Below are 5861 nucleotides of genomic sequence, written 5' to 3'. Positions count from 1 at the left end.
CAGGAACTTCAAACCGGCACTAGGAAACAGACTGAGAATCCAGAGTAAATGTTTCTCCTGCAACCCGTTCCCTTGGTGCTAGATGAACGAAATTTCTCCACAAGCTTAGTTTTGAGAGATAAGTGTGTCTTAAAGCCGTCCTGCACCAAGCTTGTTGGGATCACAAAGTTTCTTTCCAGTTGCAAACTCCACTCCATACACATATATGGGGAGGTACTAGCTCCAACTCGGTATTACAGTGAAAACTGAAGGAACATCAAACCGGCACTAAGAAACAGACTGAGAAACCAGAGTAAAAGTTTCTCCTGCAACCCGTTCCATTGGTTCTAGATGAACGAACATCTCTCCACATGCTCAGTTCTGAGAGATAAGTGTGTGTGAACACCGTCCTTCACGTAGCTTCTTGGGAACACAAACATTATTTTCAGTTGCAAACTCCAATCCATACATATATATATGGAGGTACTAGCTCCAACTCAGTTTTACAGTGAAAACTGCAGGAATTTCAATCCGGCAGTAGGAAACACACTGAGAAACCAGAGTAAAAGTTTCTCCTGCAACCCGTTCCCTTGATGATAGATGAACGAACGTCTCTCCACATGCTCAGTTCTGAGAGATAAGTGTGTGTGAAAGCTGTCCTTCACCTAGCTTGTTGGGAACACAAAGTTTCTTTTCAGTTGCAAACTCCACTCCATACATATATAGGGGGAGGCGTTAGCTCCAACACGGTTTTACTGTGAAAACTGCAGGAAATTCAAACCGGCACTAGGAAACAGACTGAGAAACCAGAGTAAAAGTTTCTACTTCAACCCGTTCCCTTGGTGCTAGATGAACGAAAGTCTCTCCACAAGCTTAGTTTTGAGAGATAAGTGTGTCTGAAAGCCATCCTGCACCAAGCTTGTTGGGAACACAATATTTCTTTTCAGTTGCAAACTCCACTCCATACATATATATGGGCAGGTACTAGCTCCAACTCGGTTTTACAGTGAAATTGCAGGAACTTCAAACCGGCACTAGGAAACAGACTGAGAATCCAGAGTAAATGTTTCCCCTGCAACCCGTTCCCTTGGTGCTAGATGAATGAAATTTCTCCACAAGCTTAGTTTTGAGAGATAAGTGTGTCTGAAAGCCGTCCTGCACCAAGCTTGTTGGGATCACAAAGTTTCTTTTCAGTTGCAAACTCCACTCCATACACATATATGGGGAGGTACTAGCTCCAACTCGGTATTACAGTGAAAACTGAAGGAACATCAAACCGGCACTAAGAAACAGACTGAGAAACCAGAGTAAAAGTTTCTCCTGCAACCCGTTCCATTGGTTCTAGATGAACGAACATCTCTCCACATGCTCAGTTCTGAGAGATAAGTGTGTGTGAACACCGTCCTTCACGTAGCTTCTTGGGAACACAAACATTATTTTCAGTTGCAAACTCCAATCCATACATATATATATGGAGGTACTAGCTCCAACTCAGTTTTACAGTGAAAACTGCAGGAATTTCAATCCGGCAGTAGGAAACACACTGAGAAACCAGAGTAAAAGTTTCTCCTGCAACCCGTTCCCTTGATGATAGATGAACGAACGTCTCTCCACATGCTCAGTTCTGAGAGATAAGTGTGTGTGAAAGCTGTCCTTCACCTAGCTTGTTGGGAACACAAAGTTTCTTTTCATTTGCAAACTCCACTCCATACATATATAGGGGGAGGCGTTAGCTCCAACACGGTTTTACTGTGAAAACTGCAGGAAATTCAAACCGGCACTAGGAAACAGACTGAGAAACCAGAGTAAAAGTTTCTACTTCAACCCGTTCCCTTGGTGCTAGATGAACGAAAGTCTCTCCACAAGCTTAGTTTTGAGAGATAAGTGTGTCTGAAAGCCATCCTGCACCAAGCTTGTTGGGAACACAATATTTCTTTTCAGTTGCAAACTCCACTCCATACATATATATGGGCAGGTACTAGCTCCAACTCGGTTTTACAGTGAAATTGCAGGAACTTCAAACCGGCACTAGGAAACAGACTGAGAATCCAGAGTAAATGTTTCCCCTGCAACCCGTTCCCTTGGTGCTAGATGAATGAAATTTCTCCACAAGCTTAGTTTTGAGAGATAAGTGTGTCTGAAAGCCGTCCTGCACCAAGCTTGTTGGGATCACAAAGTTTCTTTTCAGTTGCAAACTCCACTCCATACACATATATGGGGAGGTACTAGCTCCAACTCGGTATTACAGTGAAAACTGAAGGAACATCAAACCGGCACTAAGAAACAGACTGAGAAACCAGCGTAAAAGATTCTCATGCAACCCGTTCCCTTGGTGCTAGATGAACGAACGTCTCTCCACATGCTCAGTTCTGAGAGATAAGTGTGTGTGAAAGCCGTCCTTCACTTAGCTTGTTGGGAACACAAAGTTTCTTTTCAGTTGCAAACTCCACTCCATACATATATAGGGGGAGGTATTAGCTCCAACTCGGTTTTACTGTGAAAACTGCAGGAAATTCAAACCGGCACTAGGAAACATACTGAGAAACCAGAGTAAAAGTTTCTCCTGCAACCCGTTCCCTTGGTGCTAGATGAACGAACGTCTCTCCACATGCTCAGTTCTGAGAGATAAGTGTGTGTGAAAGGAGTCCTTCACCTAACTTGTTGGGAACACAATGTTTCTTTTCAGTTGCAAACTCCATTCCATACATATATATGGGGTGGTACCAGCTACAACTCGATTTTACAGTGAAAACTGCAGGAACTTCAAACCGGCACTAGGAAACAGAGTGAGAAACCAGAGTAAAAGTTTCTCCTGCAACCCGTTCCCTTGGTGCTAGATGAACGAACGTCTCTCCACATGCTCAGTTCTAAGATATAAGTGAGTGTGAAAGCCGTCCTTCACCTAGCTTGTTGGGAACACAAAGGATCTTTTCAATTACAAACTCCACTCCATACGTATATAAAGGCAGGTTTTAGTTCCAACTCGGATTTACAGTGAAAAGTGCAGGAACTTCAAACCGGCAATAGGGAACAGAGTGAGAAACCACAGTAAAGGTTTGTACTGCAACCCGTTCCCTTGGTGCTAGATGAAGGAACGTATCTCCACATGCTCATTTCTAAGAGATAATTGTGTGTGAAAGCCGTCCTTCACCTAGCTTGTTGGGAACACAAAGTTTCTTTTCAGTTGCAAACTCCATTCCATACATATATATGGGTTGGTACCAGCTACAACACGGTTTTACAGTGAAAACTGCAGGAACTTCAAACCGGCACTAGGAAAAAGAGTGAGAATCCAGAGTAAAAGTTTCTCCTGCAACCCGTTCCCTTTGTGCTAGATGAACGAACGTCTCTCCACATGCTAATTTCTGAGAGATAATAGTGTGTGAAAGCCGTCCTTCAACTTGCTTGTTGGAAACACAAAGTTTCTTTTCAGTTGCAAACTCCATTCCATACATATATATGGGGAGGTACTAGCTCCAACTCGGTTTTACAGTGAAAACTGCAGTAACTTCAAACCGGCACTAGGAAACAGACTGAGAATCCAGAGTAAAAGTTCCTCCTGCAGCACGTTCCCTTGGTGTTAGGTGAACGAACGTCTCTGCACATGTTCAGCTCTGAGAGATAAATGTGTGTGAAAGCCGTCCTTCACCTAGCTTGTTGGGAACACAAAGTATCTTTTCATTTATAAACTCCACTCCATACATATATAAGGGGAGAGTCTAGCTCGAAATCGGATTTACAGTTAAAACTGCAGGAACTTCAAACCGGCAATAGGAAACAGACTGAGAATCCACAGTAAAATTTTCCGATCCAACCCGTTCCCTTGGTGCTAGATGAACGAACGTATCTCCACATGCTCAGTTCGGAGAGATAAGTGTGTGTGAAAGCCGTCCTTCACATATTTTGTTGGGAACACAAAGAATCTTTTCAATTACAAACTCCACTCCATACATATATATGGGGAGGTACTAGCTCCAACATGGATTTACAGTGAAAACTGCAGGAACTTCAAACCGGCACTAGGAAACATATTGAGAGTCCAGAGTAAAAGTTTCTACTGCATCTAGTTAACTTGGTGCTAGATGAACGAACGTCTCTCCACATGCTCAGTTTTGAGATATATGTGTGTGTGAAAGCCGTCCTTCAACTAGCTTGTTGGGAACACAAAGATTCTTTTCAGTTGCAAACTCCACTCCATACATATATAAGGGGAGGTACTCGCTCCAACACGGTTTTACAGTTAAAACTGTAGGAACTTCCAACCGGCACTAGGAAACATACTGAGAAACCAGAGTTAAAGTTTCTCCTTCAACCCGTTCCCTTGGTGCTAGATGAACGAAAGTCTCTCCACAAGCTTAGTACTGAAAGATAAGTGTGTGTGAAAGCCGTCCTTCACCTAGCTTCTTGGGAACACAAAGTTTCTTTTCAGTTGCAAACTCCACTCCATATATATATGAGGGTAGGTACTAGCTCCAACTCGGTTTTACAGTGAAAACTGCAGGAACTTCAAACCGGCACTAGGAAACAGACTGAGAATCCAGAGTAAATGTTTCTCCTGCAACCCGTTCCCTTGGTGCTAGATGAACGAAAGTTCTCCACAAGCTTAGTTTTGAGAGATAAGTGTGTCTGAAAGCCGTCCTGCACCAAGCTTGTTGGGATAACAAAGTTTCTTTTCAGTTGCAAACTCCACTCCATACACATATATGGGGAGGTACTAGCTCCAACTAGGTTTTACAGTGAAAACTGAATGAACATCAAACCGGCACTAAGAAACAGACTGAGAAACCAGAGTAAAAGTTTCTCCTGCAACCCGTTCCATTGGTTCTAGATGAACGAACATCTCTCCACATGCTCAGTTCTGAGAGATAAGTGTGTGTGAACGCCGTCCTTCACGTAGCTTCTTGGGAACACAAACATTATTTTCAGTTGCAAACTCCAATCCATACATATATATATGGAGGTACTAGCTCCAACTCAATTTTACAGTGAAAACTGCAGGAATTTCAATCCGGCAGTAGGAAACACACTGAGAAACCAGAGTAAAAGTTTCTCCTGCAACCCGTTCCCTTGATGATAGATGAACGAACGTCTCTCCACATGCTCAGTTCTGAGAGATAAGTGTGTGTGAAAGCTGTCCTTCACCTAGCTTGTTGGGAACACAAAGTTTCTTTTCAGTTGCAAACTCCACTCCATACATATATAGGGGGAGGTGTTAGCTCCAACTCGGTTTTACTGTGAAAACTGCAGGAAATTCAAACCGGCACTAGGAAACAGACTGAGAAACCAGAGCAAAAGTTTCTCCTGCAACCCGTTGCCTTGGTGCTAGATGAACGAAAGTCTCTCCACAAGCTTAGTTTTGAGAGATAAGTGTGTCTGAAAGCCATCCTGCACCAAGCTTGTTGGGAACACAATATTTCTTTTCAGTTGCAAACTCCACTCCATACATATATATGGGCAGGTACTAGCTCCAACTCGGTTTTACAGTGAAATTGCAGGAACTTCAAACCGGCACTAGGAAACAGACTGAGAATCCAGAGTAAATGTTTCTCCTGCAACCCGTTCCCTTGGTGCTAGATGAACGAAATTTCTCCACAAGCTTAGTTTTGAGAGATAAGTGTGTCTGAAAGCCGTCCTGCACCAAGCTTGTTGGGATCACAAAGTTTCTTTTCAGTTGCAAACTCCACTCCATACACATATATGGGGAGGTACTAGCTCCAACTCGGTATTACAGTGAAAACTGAAGGAACATCAAACCGGCACTAAGAAACAGACTGAGAAACCAGAGTAAAACTTTCTCCTGCAACCCGTTCCATTGGTTCTAGATGAACGAACATCTCTCCACATGCTCAGTTCTGAGAGATAAGTGTGTGTGAACGCCGTCC

The sequence above is a fragment of the Camelus dromedarius genome, chromosome 25, assembly GCF_036321535.1.
Source record: "Camelus dromedarius isolate mCamDro1 chromosome 25, mCamDro1.pat, whole genome shotgun sequence".
In the NCBI taxonomy this organism is placed as follows: Eukaryota; Metazoa; Chordata; class Mammalia; order Artiodactyla; family Camelidae; genus Camelus; species Camelus dromedarius.
Note: the sequence above shows the minus strand (reverse complement) of the source record.